Source organism: Aquila chrysaetos, chromosome 11, assembly GCF_900496995.4.
Source record: "Aquila chrysaetos chrysaetos chromosome 11, bAquChr1.4, whole genome shotgun sequence".
NCBI lineage: Eukaryota > Metazoa > Chordata > Aves > Accipitriformes > Accipitridae > Aquila > Aquila chrysaetos.
The window spans coordinates 42,773,120-42,790,779 of NC_044014.1; the positions used below are offsets into that span (position 1 = coordinate 42,773,120).

The 17,660-nt window shown below is 47.5% G+C and overlaps 1 protein-coding gene across 13 annotated transcripts in view; it reads right to left on the reverse strand.

The window, feature by feature from the left end:
• BRD4 (bromodomain containing 4) overlaps positions 1-16,813 on the reverse strand; it is a 74,961-nt gene extending 58,148 nt beyond the window's left edge. For 8 of the 13 annotated variants that reach the window (XM_030030897.2, XM_041127333.1, XM_030030894.2 and 5 more), the window contains exon 1: positions 16,672-16,813. The gene's annotated coding sequence lies outside the window, so the exon portion shown is untranslated. Of the gene's footprint in view, positions 1-182; positions 354-15,713; positions 15,812-16,671 lie in introns of those variants that run through there. The other 5 variants (XM_030030899.2, XM_030030887.2, XM_030030893.2 and 2 more) reach the window with 3 other exon arrangements.
• Between the last annotated feature and the right edge of the window lie 847 nt (positions 16,814-17,660).

Consider the following 17,660-nt stretch of genomic DNA (forward strand, 5'->3'; position numbering starts at 1 on the left):
GCACAACTTGAAAGCAGCCTTATCTCTCCGTTTGCTTTCATAAACACTGTAAACAGCAACCAGAGAAGCAACGCCGAAGGAAACACAGACGATTTAACTAACAACATTGCCATTGCAGTCCAGGAGAGCCGCTCTCATGTTGTTTTGTGGTCAGAGAAACAAAAACCAAGCACTTTCAGTACCCGATTCACCTGGATATCTCAATTTCCACACCAGCATCCAATCCAACTGCGGCCGCAGACCCGGATGCGATCCAAGGAACCTTATTTTGACGATCCAAAGTCCGAGTCCGTACGTTGGATATTGCTTACCAAGGGCTGCACAGGCAACCCGGGCTGAGGCTAAGGCTTTTCCTAGGAAGAGCAAGCAAAACAGCAGATAATAAAATAAAATAGGGAGTTATTGGTGTTTTGAATACCAGGAAAGGTTCTCCTCCTCCTTACCCTAGTTCTCAAGACTCCTTCTGCATTCACAGGCCTTCATCAGACACCAGCACTAAGCACTTTTTAAGCATTTAAATAAATCCCTGCCTGGATGAAGCCTAAAGAGGAGTAAACGTGCACCAAATTGTGCCTATAATTTCTGTTCTATAATACTCAGACCTGTGTAATATTGAATAGCTGCCAAAAAAACCCCAGTTGCACTCAAGGCAATATTCCAGTGCTAGCCCCAAACACCATGCAGCCTTTTTATTTGAGGGTAAAAACGGCAATTTTCTACAGCAGGAGAACCTTAATACCTCTGCAAAAGATGCTCTGATTTTAAAGCAAGAAAATATAGAGAAAAATCAGCTATTTTAACGAAACCAACAGGAAACAAGGACAAATGTGACCACGTTATTTGCTCAAACTGGTTTGCTTCCCGAGTGGAGGACTTCTGGTATTTAAGGGAGGGGAGGACACGGATAAGCGATACCCCACAACCAGAGTCAACGGTGAAGTTAAAACTGTTGTTAAACCCAGCAGAACCTACTCAAAAATCAACAGTTTTGGTCATATAGGCAACGTAGTAGGTCATTATATGTGAAACAACAGGTATTTCCATCCACGTCAGGCAAATATAGATATCCAGTACGCCATACAAGGCAAATCCAATATATGAAGCCAAGAATTCCATTTTAAATAAGTGGGAAACATCACGTAAAATACATTTTCAGAAATTACTTTGCTTAAATTTCTCCTGCTTTTAGTACTCCGTAGTTTCCTCCATAGGTAAATTCCCATTTGAATCTGCACATTACCTAGCCCCGGTATCAGATTTTCCCCACTTTTCCAGCAAGTTATATACAGATACTTGAAGTTTTTGCAAAAGCAGAAACTAAATTTCTCATTCTTGAGGCAAACAGAACAAACTTCACCCCATCCCGTCCAGCAGAAGCGTAATTTAAAATTAATAACATCAATTTAATAGAGAGTAAACTGCTTAAACGTGCTAGGTATGAGATTTAATTCAGGTCATCAACCAGCTACACGCTGCAAGCACATATTAGCACTCTGTAGCCTGGAAAGAGTTTTCCAACAAGACCAATTTAGCCTCAAATCCTTTAATTAGCAGTAAGAGAAGCTCAGTATCCAGCTACAAACAGAGATCCGCAGATTCAAAGTGCAATTAAGCCACAGGGATGGGAGAAAGTCACGAGGCGTTTCGTGGCCAGGAGCTGCAGGTTGACGAGGTTTTACCTTCAGAATTAAGCAGTTTGTATCCGAGAAGGGTTTGTGCCCCAAGAACCATCCTCCCCCAAGCCAAATCAGACCCCACCTCCCTCCAAGCACCCTCATTCTTGAATTTGTTTTAATATTGCTGCTACCAAAGGGCTCAGAAAATAGCAAAAGTTTATCTAAGATCAATTCAGGGCCCCAGGCAACCGGTCTGGGATCTTCAAAGCACTTGAGTCCCGACCGCAAAGTGGAAGTCACAAATATATCTTGAAAAATTTCTGATGAACGAGCAGACAACACAATTAAAAAGCAAAGCCAACGCATCTCAAACATCAAGCCTCGCTCTCCTCCGAGCAGCTCAGTGCACCGGGAGTCCCGCACGTGTTTGTATTTTAAGGGCACTTACGCCAGCAACGCCCAATGTCAGCAATGAGCTTCAACCCAGAACTTGGCCACAGGGTCTTTCAAAGATACCTGAAAGCAACTCGACTCCTTGTGCACTCCCCAAACAGGTTATTTTATCCTGTGTACAGTCATGCTGCACCTTGAAAACACAGTCTGGACTCCCAGTATGAGGCTCAGAGTCCAAAACGACCCAACTGCAATGTCAACTCTTTACTTTCAAGGATTAAGAAGGTAAAACAAAGCTGCGAAAGGAAAACCAGATGCAAATACTCAAAAGTATTGCATCAAAAGGGCAGAGAGGTGGTTTTATATTCAAATTTCTGTCTGGTCAAGAGACTCTCAGTCTAACCGATCCCAGAAATTAGTCGTTTCCTTTCTCTTAATTGCAGAGAGCGCCTTGAGAGACCTGAAAAATCACAAGTTTAGAAAGTATTAGCAGCTGCTAGTTCTGTTATTAGAACAAGTCTGATATGGAGCTGTTAGAGGAGTGGGACTTTCTCCTCCTTCCCTCCCTCGGTGTGCTCACCCACAACCAGAAGCTATCTTTAGCATGAGGCTGCAGCCAGAAAAGCCAACTTTTAATCCATTAATTGATAATTTGCTACCAACAATTCTCGACAGAATTGAGCATATGAAGCCACCACATTTTATAAACCATGTAAAAATTAATTCAAGAGTTTACAGCCAGAGCAATCAACACCAACCTCAACATTTATCCAGGAGGGAAGACATTTCATGCAGCAAGAGGCTGCGGTGCTGGTAGCATGACTAACGCCCGGACAAGTCGGGCGGCGTAACATGAAGAGCATGTTTCTACTCCCACTTAAATTAAAATGGGAGTGAGCAACTCAGCGGAGAAGAAAACCCAGTGATCCACTTCAGGGTCAGCGTGCCCCAAGCACAAGTACGCTGTTAGAGGAGAGCTAGGGCTGCAGACAGCTCCAAGGTCCTTGCAAATTAAACAGGGATTTTTAGAAAATCGTCAGGCTAACGAGCAACCCAAACTCACTTGTAAATCACTGTTGCCAACAATAAAATAAGCTTCCTCCAGTGAGGTGGGGAAGGACACGTCCTCCTGGGTATGCTCAGAGTTGCAGGAAAAGAAGATTACTTGGCCCTGAGATGTTCCTGCTAATCCTTACCACGGAGTAAGTTACTCATTTCAGCCTAAATTAGCTTGTAGGTGAGGTCAGACAACTCGGACATCGCGTGGCAAAAGCCCCGAGCTCACACTAACTGTGCTGAAGAACATCAGAAACCTCCCCAATATCTCAAGCTCAGGTTCTGCAGGTCTTGGTTCGACCACAGCACCCCCTCCACGGACCAGTCTGATCTTCCAACCACCCGAACAAACTCTGGGAATATTCCAGGGTGGAATATCAAGGCAGTTTGGGGTTCATAAAGCAATTTCTTAGTGGCATGGAACAAGTCAATGGGCTTCTGAAGAGCCACCCAGCAGGTGAGAAAGGCCACCTCCATCCTGGTGACAAGAGATAAGGAGAGAGGAGGAGAAGTGGCCAAACAGGAGCACATCAAACACCTACCACCCCATCTCCAGTAAAGAAAGAGAGCAACCCTTCAAAAATCTGTCCTCCACACTTCCAAAATACACTCTGGAACACTTATTATTCAAAATCATTAAAGACCCCAGTCTTTACTAGGAACTTAAAATTCAAGCCACTGCCTGTTCATCATCTCTCTACCATTAAAAAGTTGCTCCTCGGCTCTTTTCTGGTGGTTTTTTTTTGCGATCAGCAAGATCATTCGCCCCTTTTCCTACCCTATTTTTCAAGTGCACTGAAAAGAAATGGGTGTAACCAGATAGATCTTCCTCAGCTACAAGCTCCCGCGCATTCCTACCTTGAGTCTCCTAATAAATCATTAATCCACGGAGAGGGATCAACCTCCTTGAGCTTAGTTTTAAGAGAAAACAGTTAAACCTAAGCTCTTGAAGGATGCCTCAGCATATTTTATCAATATCCAGGTTTAAAATACACATCTAAAAGACAATTTCCTTCTAAAAAAGTCAGGTTGACCATAAGGATTACAAACCTATGTTCAAATGCCGAGTCTAAAATAATCTCACCTTTAGGCTAGGCTTTTTTAGAAGCACATTTTGGGCTCCAAACCTTTTAGTATCAGCCTTGCAATAACAACTATGCTTTGCCCTGCAGCTCTAGCTGAATTCACGTTCCTCTTCAGCCCACGTCTGTAGATACCGAGAGATCACAACTGCTCAGCATCGCATTTTTCAGGCGCTATCAATAGTCCGCAAGAACACAGGGCTCCCGAATAGCTGCCTTTCCCAGAGAAACTTAACTGGAAGCTGAGGTAAGAAAGGACAAACCAAGGTCAGACCAAAAATAGCCGTTAAAAAAGAGAAGGCAAAACAAAAATGTCTTCAAAATGTGAAAAATGCAGTGCCCTTAACTGGTTAAATGTGTCCTGAGCCATAGAAAAAAATGCATTAAAACCAGCAGGACAGTTAAACCAGTTCAAAGCAAAGCTGCTAGGCTCAGAGGAGGACAACATTAGATCACATCTAAGACCTAGAAGTCATTCTGGGTCCCGTTAAGAATAGTATCTGTTAAGCAAAGACCTATTTTACTAACGCTTATGCAGTTGCACAGCTCTAAAAAAGAAGATATCCCCAAAAAACTGCTCCAAACACACTGCCTAGTAACGATATATCCCTCTCTGCTGCTTGTACCTTAAAAAGGGTGTCAAGAGGACACCAAAGCGCTCTGAAAATTCACCTTTTACTCCTCGGGCTCTGCAAACAGTTGGAATTTTCCCCTCGGACTAGAAGAGCGATCGGCAGCTCTGCAAACAAACATCCGTCAACAGGCACAAGGTCAGTCCCATCTGTAACTATGTCGTCTCCAACTCAACGGCAGGAATAAGCGGCAATCTTGTTTTTCTTGTAACCTGATATGGTTTTTACAGGGAATTCTTCTATCCAGGACAGCGTCCAGCCCTAAATGCAGGCAAGGAGAAGCAGTAAAAGGCTCTTCACTACCTTTATTCTACAAACAGACCCTGCTCTGTCATCTTTGTGCTCAGAGATGTCTTAGTTTACCAGTTCAGATCTTCAATTTTGCTAGCAACAGCATAATACATCTTATTTTTCCCCTTTTCACTCTTTATCCTCCTGAATTAATGCTAAATACACCCCAATTCAGTAGGAAAGGATCACACCGGGGGTTTGGAAGCAGCATAAAGTCTTCTTAAATACATCAAAAATAACAGTGACGTTTAGTTTTGAGCTAGCAGCGAAGCTCAAACCCTATTTTTAGCGTTCATCCCTTTTCCCCATCACCGAATTAATCCTGAGCTCCCTAAACCAGAGCAAGACATCAAGTATCGAGTGCACTCGGGCTCACGTCGCTCGGGTGTTACAAGCAGGGTCAGTGCGTACACTGAAATGCTGAAATCTACCTACAAATTCCAAAAAAAAAAAAAAAACCCCCACCAAAAAAACCCCCACAAACCCAGCCCCAACCACAAACATCTCAGGTAACCTTTGGACCAGAAATTTGCACTCCAATCCCGTCCTCCCCCCATCGGTATTAAACTCTGAACTCCGAGAAGAGACTTTGCCTACGCTCGGCAACGTAATAAAGACACGGCTATGCCACTTGCACCATAAAACCGAAATATATTTAGAATTTGGCAGAGGGTTTCAGATCTTGCTACCAGGATGTTCCTGCTGCTGTTATTCCAGTAGACAAATACGAGAGTTTTATCACCCAAATCTTGCACATGGGGATACACCTATCAGACAGGAATTAAAAACACTTTATAAAAGCAAATATAATACCACCCGAGATAATAACTTACAGCAACGGTGATTTTTGTGCTGGCAAAGAACCTGCCTCTGGCACTGAAACCTCTAACTTCTGCATCAGCTTTGGTGGAATGAGTATTCTTCATACTAATTTTAAGAAAATTATCACCAACAGCTTGCTCTGCATTTTTTCCTCTTCCCTTAGGAGGTGATAAGATATAGGGGAGAGCCATGAGCATCAGGACTCAAACGTTTAGGTCAAGTGATTTAAAGGCAAGTGATGTAAATTGATTTCTTCTGATTTTCTTTCTTTAAGTGGAAAATTAGCACCTACTCGGGAGTGGGCAGAGTCATTTGATCCCATCAAGTCCAGAGGAGTGCAGGGAAAACCTTGCTTGAGACACCCAGCTCCCTCCAAAACTGCAGCTGGGCTGTCTGGATTGAATTGATTATAGTTTCACCTTCCAAAAAAAGCTACTTAGAGACAATTTGAGCACAAATCTCAATCCCTACTACACCGCAGACCATATACATGCATGTAATTAATGAGGGGATACCAGGAAAAGCCCAAGTTCCTACTTTTGAGGCAGAAACTTGTTTTAAATTTAACAGGAGCAGCGCGTTGGGGTTCAGAGGAGCCTTCGGGCAGTGGTTACAGATCCCCGTTACAGCACCATCTCCAAATTACAAGGAGCTGGTCGTTCCACCTCTTAGGTGCAGCTGAGTCGGATGGCAGCGAAGCTGATTCTCAACAAGAAGAACAGAGATGCGAGCTCACTGTTTGGTTTTAAACGTGACCATTGTCAACCCTAACCAGCAACTCTGCAAGAGAAACTTTAAAATTAAACCCCAAATCTTGATTCTTCCAAAAATCAAGGTTTTACTTACAAAATGTGATGCCTTTAAAAGATTTTGTCAGTAGGAAAAGGAGGCAAAAGAGTTTTTATAAGAAGATTAATTTAATTTGTAGCCTTGCTACAAGGCTGATGTCTCAGCCAGCTCGCTGGCAAGCCAGGGCTGCAACGCTGGGATGTTTTCAAAGCAGAATTGCTGCGAATTTAATCATAACCCTCCAAGGTTCAGCTCTGCAGGAGGACCCAAGCTCACCCTGCCTCCGCAACTGCCTTTCCCCGGAGCTGTCGGATAACCGGATAAACCAGCCTGGCAAAGGATTTCCAAAGCAGAGATGTTGTTAGTGAAGATTTCCCGACCGATCCGGAGCTACTTGGCACCTAGCTCATTAAGAAAAAAAAAAAAAAAGAACCACCATGGCAAGTAATTCAGTGTTTTCTGTATTTTTTGTAATGACAATCAAGACCTGCCAGCCAAAACCCCAAACAAATCTCCTATAAATCACACTCCTTTCAAATTATCCTCTTCCAAAACAAGAGCTTGTACATAAAAGATGAAGAATGACTGTTCTCAGGTAGTTTAGGAAAAAAAACAGAAGAGGTGCACTGAGCTCAGGAAAGCTGGACCTATGAGGACAGTCTCACAGCAGTTATTTAGTCCTGGTTTTAGAAAGCTTGCAGCCCAACACAATTTAGTTTAATATCTTCTATTTAATTAATTAGTCATGATCTATCAAAGACAACCCCACAGGTCTGATTTCCCATCACTCTGGTCTTATGGAAGTAAGGGGTGCAGGCGCTGAGCAAAAGGGATTTTGCACCGCAGAGCTTTAAGCTGGTCTGAAAAGTTCCAGGAGCAAATCAGCTGAGTAGAGCCAGCCCATCTCACAGCTGGTCCCAATTCCCAGGGTTTCAGTCACTGCCACTCAGCTGAGAAAAATTTCCTGCCCCAAGGATATTACTTTTTAAGGGTTATTCCTCTCACTTTAATACCTCTTCAGCTCATCAAATCAGCATAAAAAGGGCAACTGGGTGATTACGAACTGTCTCATGACTTTCCAAGAAGGAAGGTGCTTCAGGAACGTGGCTTTGTTGGTCCTGCTTAATGTTTTAACTCGCTGCACTGCACGTTCTCTGTAAAAAATGCAGAAAAAAAGGAGCTATGCAACCCAAAACGCGAAGTCATCAAAATACGAACATACCTACCCAGCCTGGCTGAGTTTTTGTCCCTGCATTGAATTAAAACAACATAAACCCTAAATTTTTCACTCTGCTTTTGCAAATTGAAAATACAGCTCAAGAGAGGATGGGCACAGCACAAATATTCCAGAAGAAGGAATTTCGTGTTGAGGATAGTCCCAGGGAAAACGTCTCCATGCCGAGTCCTTCCCGCAGGACAAGCGGCCGTGGGGCTTAAGCCAAAGCTGACTCCAAAAACCTCCACTTGAGCCAAGCACAAAGGAGGTGAAACCACAGTGTCACATCCCTACAACCCACCAGGAGACCGTGGAAGAAGAGCTGTGCCCGTTGGATCACCTCCCTGCTCCATCCGTAGCCGCCAGAAACAGGGAGGAAGACCTTACAGCAACAGAAATTATGGAGAGAGAAAGAAATAATGAACACGCTTATTTTGAGAAGGCTTTAGGCCACTAAAGCTTACTTTTCTGGCATGATGGAGCCCACAGCTGCTCCGGAAGACCAACCAGGTATCAAAAGAGCTTTGGGGGTATAGCTGAGGAAAAGGAAGGAGAAGCATTCGAAAGTTGACCTGTAACCATTAACCGAGGATCTTGACCATAAACCAAGACTCCTACCATGTACAGACAGATTCCCTACACAGCAAACGCATCCCAGGCATCTTCTTTTTTTTTACCAAGGCAAATTGCATAAACCCAAAACAAGGTGAAAACAAACTTTCTCCTCGCTGGTCTGAAAAAAGATGCAGTTATTCATCCGGCTGCGGTGCCGCCCGGCTGTCCCGCTCTCCTCCCAGCCCAAAATAACCCCTCAGCAAAGGATAAAAAATAAAAATATAGTTCCCCACGTGGCTGCGCAGATGCTTTTGAGCAGGAGGGAAAACAGCAGGTTACCGCTGAGAAAGCCCAGTGCAAGAGGAGACGCTTTAGAGCAAGGAAACACCCTTCGGTATCCAAGTTCCTACACCCCAGCTCGGTCTGGGGGAGGAACAATCCCAGTTCTCCAGCAATAACGTTCGTTGACACAAATAGCGACGCATGGATTTGCTGTGGAGCAGGCAGACACCACCCCTGGGCTGAGATTGCCTATATTTCACTAAAATTAAGTATTTTTAGGGTTCAACAGATCTTACCTAAAGTTGAGATCTACCCAAAGATGAACCAAGTTGCACTTACGACTCCAGCAAGCAGAAAAGGATAAAAAGCAACGCCTGCTCTGCACCACTTCCACTTGTTTTTAACCCGAAACTTCCCCAAGAGACCGCAGCTCACCGGCGGCAGCACAGGTCACCTGCAAACTCCTTCCCTACAGAGCTCCAACTCTGGTTGAGTCTTGTGGTAAGAATATACCCGAGCACCAACATCTGTGGGCTGAGCATCTCTATAAACACAGGTTTTATTAAAAAAAATAAATCAAACTGCACATTCCTGAGCCAAACAGTGGATCCTTTCGCTCACATTGTAGAAAATAAGCTGCAAAACCACCTCAAATATTCCATTTTTTTTCCTAGCATCCTTCCTATTTCTCCACTCTTGTTACCATTAATTTTTACCGCAAGGATTTGCCTCTCCAGAAGCAGCTGCTACTGATGGGGGGAAAAAAAACCAACAGTGAATCGCAAACATTTCGACAGTCCGCGAGATTACAGCTCATTAAATAGCTCATTTATTGCACCTCATTTCCTATAATTAATTTATTATAAACTTAAGAATTATTCTTTAAATAATCTGTAACCCTGCTGGCTGATCGCTCCAAGTGCGCCGCGAATCTCCGGGATAAATCAACTCAGAACGGCTCAAATAAGTTTTAAACGTTATTTTAATTAGCAGGTATGACATAATTTAAGTTTCCAAGCTTGTTTTTCTTTCGTATCTTGGTTATTAAAGCCAATGTGCTAGCAGACAATAATTAAATTAAGCTGACATGATACTGTAAAAGACTATTTAATTGCTGAAGTACCCAGGTTCGTTTAAACATATAATTGCTTAATTATGCGTGTATTCATTTAACATTATTCAGATTTTTTAAGTGCGCTGCTCATCACACAAGTAAGGCAAAACCTGACCTATAAATCTCAAATTTTAATTTAATTCAGCGCCCATTCAAATAAAACACAAACTGCTTTGTTAGTGCTGCTCTGCGCCCGTCTGACCCCCTCGCAGCTCACTAAGCCTAATAATCCATCAGCGCTAACGAGGAGGCACGCGACTAAAGCACAACTTTATGCTTTATAAGTCAAATAAACCAATTTTTAAGTCGAGTGAACGCAGTTTTGCTCCAACAACTCCCCCAGAAGTTGCACGGCGACTTCACGTCAGTCCAGTCAGAATAAAATCCGATGTATTTCAACGACCCTTCTGCTACTCACTAATTCTGCCACATTTATATATATTTTTCGATAAGCCCAAGATGTGCTACTTGCCAGCCACCTCTAGTTCTGTGAGGAAAACCACCCCAAAGTCTAGTTTTCAACAGTTTGCTGAAATCTCAGGTTTACCTGATTTTTAGCTGATTTGCCATGGGAAACCCGCAGCACACCCAGACAGTCCGCTAGAAGTAATACGAAAAAAGCAAAATAATTTGCAACCGAGGAACACAGACCTGTCCCAGGAAACTCTTCCTTTGCTCGGCAGCTGGACCACATCTGCTTTGCAGGCTTCAAGACCCCTTTGCTCCCCCCATGACACCAGGTTTTGGGGTATTTTGTCTTAAAAACATATATTTTTTTTTTTAACTTGCAGGTTTGATATTGTCATTACGGGAACATTCCCGAGCTGCATTAGAAGCTTGCAAAGCTTCATTAGGCTTGAAATGTTGTTATAACAACAACTTAATTGAACAAAAATCAGCGTTTGGGCTAAACCTTGACTAACGAAGGAGACAAACCTCGCACGCCCTCAGCTCCCTCCCTTTCCTAAATCAGGAATATTTCTTCGGAAGGCAACAAACCAACATTATATCTCTCAAATTTCAAACCAATTCATGACTTCCCACTTCCGGGCTATCGCTCACGGAGTTTCTGGTTTCAGGATGTTTGCCCAAGTCCTCATCGCTACCCAACAGTTCCTGTTTTCGGGTTGTTTTATTTATTTATTTTTTTTTTTAAGGCTGTTTTATGTTTCTCTGGAGCCGCGCCATCTCCCTCCTCCTTCAGGCTTCACCATCGCCTCGGAGCGAGAGTCAGGGCAGGACCATCCCGAGCCTTCTGGCAAAGTTATAATTAGTAACTCTCCTCCCGCTCGCAGTAACGAGCGGCAACACAGACACAAGCAGTTAACTAAGGGACAAAATTCCCCCTCCCCAAAATACTGGGAATGGTAACAAAGCTGCTTTTTCCCCTTAAAATAGGGATTAAAAAAACCCAGGAGGCAAGTTTTGCTCCTCAAACATGCACTGGCACTTCCCAAATACTTTGGTCTCAATAATTTTGGACAAAACCTCCCCATTTTCCTTCAATTCCAGATGAATGCAACACACAGCACAAAGTTCCTGCAGGAAAAGCTCAAAAGTATCAAGAAAGAGGGATGTAACATGCCTAAAAAGGAAGAGTTTTGGGTTTCTGTGGGTTTGGGGCCCTCCTCCCCAGTTCTCAGCTGGGAATTTCAGCCTCACTTTGAGGTATTTCGCATCCTTCCCCATCCCGACACCTTTCCCTTGATGTTCTCCAAGCGATATTTGGATCTGTACAGAAAACATCGTATCCCAACGGAGCCTTCCCTGTGTGGAGGTGTCCGCTGTACGGCAGGAGACATGAATTAAGACAACCGCAAGTTTGTAGTGCACGAAAAATGCTCTTAATCCCGTCGGTCATCGAAGCGGAGAGAAACACGACGCCGGTTTTTCGACACCTTCCCCAAATACCACCGAAGTTCCCAGAGGCGCTGCCACTCAGAGAAATCAGAGCAGAAAAGCCCTGCGCTGGAATTTAACTTTTGCTCTCAACCCAAAATGACCTTTCAGTATTTTCTCCAAACCGGTATTTAATGACTATCAAACCCTTTTGAGCTATTTAATAAAAATAAGAGGTTGCAGAGCACTCGCTTGAAACTAAAACCGGGGTTTTTATTACAAACCAACGCCGAAACATCCCAGCTCGCTCGACGGGAGCTTCGGCAGCACAAGTGGCACGCGATAAACCCTTCACCCTTCCACGTCGCTGATCTGATACGGCATCAATTAATTTATGTGTCGGTCCAGCATAATTCCAGTCCTTTTTCCACCGCTGCGAGTTATCCGTAGCTCGGTTCTGGAAGTTTTAGAGCAAGACGACGACTCCTTCATGGCTTGTATACAACCGGGTCTTCTTAACCCTGGCTAAGGGAAGTTATTTTGATATTCTGCTTTGAAATAACCAAGATCTGAATCAGCCAGGGTACTTAACCCGGAGAGGAAGGTGGATTCAGAAGCAGCACGCGAGCTCCCTGTGTTGGGATTCCCTGGCTCCACCGGGCAGCTTCCCCTTTCACATCCGCTCTGCAGAGCCGCTCTTTGAATCACACTAATCCTCACCCAAAAAAACCCCAGTAACCCTGCCAATATTTCTCCAAAAGCTTTTGGATTTAGATGTTAGAGAGCTTTAAAATGCCTATTATTCAATTACACCCCAAAAAACCCCTACCAATTCCCTCGTAAGCTTATAGAGACTTCGTTTTCCTTCTTTTCATAGCAAGAAAGCTCAAAAACCAGATTAAAACCTGGACTCAGACCCTTCCTCCAGCAGTATCGGGGACAGATTTCTTCCCCGCTCACTGCTTTGGTCGAAGCCGAGATGCAATTCACCCTAGAATTTAACACAGACGGTGTGCAACGAGCCAGGAGGCAACACAAAACCCCTCCTAACAGCTGCCATCGGTTGTTCTTCCTTCCCTGCGCACGTTAACATCCCTTATCCACCGCTTTCCAGGGAGATTTAGGCTTTATAGAACCCTCCCAAGCAGACGCGGTCAGGTTACGGTGATCCACCCGCTGCTATCTCCCAAAATGAGATGCCGTCCTATTCTTGTGCCCCTTCTATATTTAGGAAGGCAACGCTCGCAATGACCCCGCTGCTGTAACAAGGAGGAAATATTATTTCAGAAAACATCACCCATCACTACGAACAGCAAAGTAACGCGGCCGGGATGTGCCTTTATCCTCCCCGTTCACCGCCAGATCCAGGGAACGCTGACATTACGCGTTAGCGCCGACTCAAATCCCACAGATTTCACCCCGTTTTTGCTGGCAGAGCTGCGCCTGGGTTCCTTCTCAGGGGAATACTCGGGATTTTGTGCAGGGTTAAGGTAAAATACCTTCCTGCAAATAAATGGTTTACATTCCTGAACTCAGTCCAAACACTGTTTGCCAGTAGATAATTACCAGACCATAAAGTTTACTTTGAAGAAATTGTTCCAAAATATCAAGAAATCGTAACGAGGGGCATTTGATTATGTACATTCGATTACAGGTCCCCTCGACCGAAGCGCAGAAAACCGAAAATAACTTAAAAAGTAATTAGAAGCACCGGAGCAACCAGCAGGTCGTTTGCCGGGGTGAGATCGATTCCTACCAGCGCCACTCTCCAACCAAAGCACAATCCCCGTTTCCTCTTAAAACAGAAACGGGATTTACGGTAACAATGATGGCTTCGCTGCCTGCGGTAATTTAGCTAATAGCTGGTCACCTCCACCGCAGTCACACTCGGAGTATCATCAGATAATGCAGCAACAACAGTTATTCAGCTTTAAGTAATTAATGTAGTTGGAGGGGAATAAAATCATCAGGAAAATCGTGTTTTACTACTTTTACATGAGTAATCCCGTCCTCTGCCAAGGTGCAAAGATTAGAGGCCGTGTGGGAACAACCGGCCTCATGCGGGTGGTGTTCCCCCTCCCCCCTGTACATCGCATTTATTTACAGTCGTTATCGCGGTTCCTCGAGTTCAGGTGTGGAGAATTCAAATATTTTCTTCTACCTCGTGTTTTATAACACGAAGGGGCCCTCGTGTAACACCAGGAAACGGCCAAGGGCCACCTTTAACCCACACGGCCTTAAACTGAATACTAGAAACTCGTAGCAACGCAAATTCGATTTACATTAATCTCTGCAAACACTTATATTAGAGATAATCCCACCGAAGATGAATTACTTATGCACTAAAGTTACAGCAGCCTTTTAAGTGTTTGCAGGGTTGTAATCTTCAATATTTCGGTTCCCCAAAGCACTTTGGTTCATTTTCTTGCCTAAATCGAGCTAAACTTTGCCACGACAAGCTTAAACAGAGCTTAAATAGAGCAGTTAAGCTTAACCTGAAGTCGCTGTGCCACAAACAGGTAAAACCAAACTTCCGTAAAACTACGGCGAGTGTTTTAAGTTGCTCAGACGACCCCAAAACTTTGATGGACGATGCAGATACAAAAACCAGAAGCCAATAATCCAAGCTCAGCAAAGCGACAGCCCCGGGGCATCTCACACAACCCAGGGGCGGGGGGGGGGGGGGGGGGGGGGGGGGCCCCTTCGCTGCCCTGTAAAGCTACCGGGCAACACAAACTCGTTACTGACTTAATTACCAGCTTAATTCTTCACGTTATAACGTACGTCCCTACGAGCAACGGCGCTGCCGATGTTTATTCTTAAAACCACGCTGCGAACTGTTTGATGGGAGTACACGGTACGTATCCAAAGAATAACGGGGCTTTTAGGAGTTTTCGTGGGAAAACTCCTGCCGAAGAGAGCGGGGAAGCTTTAACCTTATTCAGAGTAAAAACTATTTGTATGTTTTTTAAAGTTTGAAAGGCATCGGTGAAAATAAAAAGCAGCCGGGGAAAAAAGTGCTGGGGTGAGGGGGATATAAGGATGCGCTCGTTAATGAAGGTGAGAGCAGCCCGAGTTTATAACAAACATTCTTTTACTCCCTGCTGTTAATTAGCCCTGTGAAGCTGTATCTCTTACGGCCAACGCGCATTCGAACAAGCAGGAAGAGTCTTCACTTTCACGCCAGCGGCTAATTACTGCATCAAACGAGCACAGGAACCGAGTGATGGTGTGAATGGACCTCGCTCCTCCGGCATTTCACCCACAAAATCCCCGGGGAAAGAGCAGTTGCTCCCTGGCCGGCTTCGGATTCCAACAGCACCGAGATTTTCCCCTTCCCACCCAACACGGTGCCCAAAAACACAGGAGAGCGGCTCAAGAGTTTCCCTTCTCCCGGAGCTGAGCTCTCCAGCTTTAAAATTTCCAAACAACTCCTACAAAAGTAGAAAACAACTTGCAAAAAAGGGCAAATTCAGCTTGAAAACATAAAGAAACCCACCAGCCGCGCCAGCTGAAGACCAGGCAAGCAAATCGTCCTGTGAAAAGCTCAAAAGGGGCCCAAGGAGCAGCTGAACGACCGTGGAGCGGGTGTTATGGCGGGGAAGCGGCGGGCGGGCGGCTCGGTACCTCGGGGCTTCTCGGCAAGGCACCACCGACCGACCACCCCCCCCCCCCCCCCCCCCCCCATCCCGCCAAGGGCACCGGGCCGGCGGGCACACGCACACCCCGCTCCCGGCCCAACCTGCTTCAGCTCCCCGGTTCCGATCATCCTCGCTGTCCCTCCGGTTCCTCCCTCCCCAACCTCAGCTCCAAGCCAGCGGCCGCCGGGCCCGGCTGCAGGGCCAGGGCGGGGGCGGGCGAGCGGGCGGCCTAGGCCTAACGGCGCGGCGGGAGCCCGCTCCTCCCCCCCCCCCTCCACCCCAACCCTCTTCCCGCCTCGCTGGGCCCGGTCCGGTCCTACCCGGTCCGGTGAGGGTCCCCCGGGTGAGGAGTGAGGCGGGGGAAGGCGGAGACGGCGTCACTTACCGCGGGCCGCGGGGCCGGGCCTGGCCGCTGCCTCCGCGCAGGAGCCGCCGCTTCCTCCTCCCGTCCGCCGACAAAATGGCGGCGGCAGGAAGTGCCCCCGCGCCGCCCGCCCCGCCCCGCCCCACCGCACGCACTCTGCGTACCGGCCCGCCAACGGCGTAACCCGCCCCGTACCGACCCCTACGACAACGGCGCAATTCACACCCCACCCCCCCCCCCCCACTTCTTCCCGGACCTACGCTAACGGCGTAGCGAGACGGGACGGGGGCGCCGCCGCGCGGGTTACGCCGTTCCCACCTTCCCCCGTACGCAAACGCCGTAGCTCCGCGCCGCACTTACGCAAGCGGCGTAACCCAACGAACGCAGGCGGGAGGGCGCTCCCCGCCGAACCGAGCGACCCACCCACACCCCCCTCCCTCCCCGCCGCCGCCGCTCCGCTACCCCTCCCCTCCCCTCGTACCGGCGGCGGGGCCGCGCTTCCCCCTACCAAACAGCCCGGCCGGCGATTGCGCAAAGTGCGTACGGCGCGAAGAACACCCCCCCCCCCCCCCCCCGCTCCCCTCCCTCCCCTCCCGCCGCTTTGCGCAGCGGCCTACGCAGCCGGCGCGTGACCGCCGCTACGCTAACGGCGGCCCCGCACCTCCGCCTTACGCCGTTTGCGCAGCAGGGGGCCTCCAGAAAGGGAAAAAAAAAAAAAAAAAAAAACAACCAAAAACCCCAAAACAACCAAAACCAACCAACCAAACCCTAAACCACCACCACCACCACTACGACCGGGCGGGTTCCGCGCCGCAGTTTACGTAAAGGGCCCTCCCTGACGCAGCGGCCGCATTACGCAATGCGGGTTACGCCGGCGGAGCGACGTACGAGGCGTTGGTGAATCCCGGCACCCCCCTCTCCCCGCCAACGCCCCCTCCCCTCACAGCGCCGGTACCCGCCGCGGCCGCGGGGGTCTTACCTCAGGCGGTCAGCGGGAGGGGGCCGGCCCGGACGAGCCGCCCTCCCGCCGGGTCCCGCGGGGCCCTGAGGGACGGGGGAGGCGTCACCGGAGCGGCGGCGGCGGGGGGGAAGGAGGAGGAGGAGGAGGAAGAGGAAGGAAGAGGGAAGGGGGAAGGGGGAAGGGGAGGGGGGGGAAAAGGCGGCCGCGGCGGGGGGGAGGGGAGGGGGAGACGGGCACCGAGGGGCAGCGGGTCCGGCAGCGGCGCCGCACTGACCTCACCGCGCTGCGCCTGACGTCACGGCGCAGCCCGCCCCGCCCCGCCGCCGAGCTGAGAGGAGACCAGCCCCGCCCCCCTCCTCCCCCACCCCGTAGCGCGCGCGCGCGCGCGCGCGCCGGGGCACGTCACGCGCTGGGTGATGCGGGGCGTGACGTCGTGTGACGCGGAGAAACGAGGGGAGTGACGACACAACACAGCCTTCCCCGCCCCAAAATCACCGGCCGCGTACCCGGCACCAAGGTCCGTCCCTGCGCTGGGGGAGGCCGAGACCGGGGCAGAGCTCGGTGCAGGAATGAATCGCCTCCGTCAGCCTCTAAACCTGCCAGCTGCGGGACTTTGGGGGGCAAAAAAGGGGTTTTTTGGTAAAAAAAAAAACTTTTGGGGCGACAAATAAGGTTTTTTTGGCAAAAAAAAAAACTTTTAGGGGGCAAATAAGGGGGCTTTGGCAAAAAAAAAAAAAACTTTTAGGGGGCAAATAAGGGGGCTTTGGCAAAAAAAAAAAAAACTTTTAGGGGGCAAATAAGGGGGTTTTGACAAAAACCTTTTGGGGGCAACAAATAAGTTTTTTTGGCAAAAAAACCCACTTTTTGGGGGCAAATGAGGTTTTCAAAAAAAAAAACTTTTTGGGGTGGCAAATAAGGTTTTTTGGCAAAAAAAAAACTTTTGGGGGGGCAAATAAGGGTTTTTTGGTTAAAAAAAACCTTTTTGGGGGGCAAATAACCAAAAAACC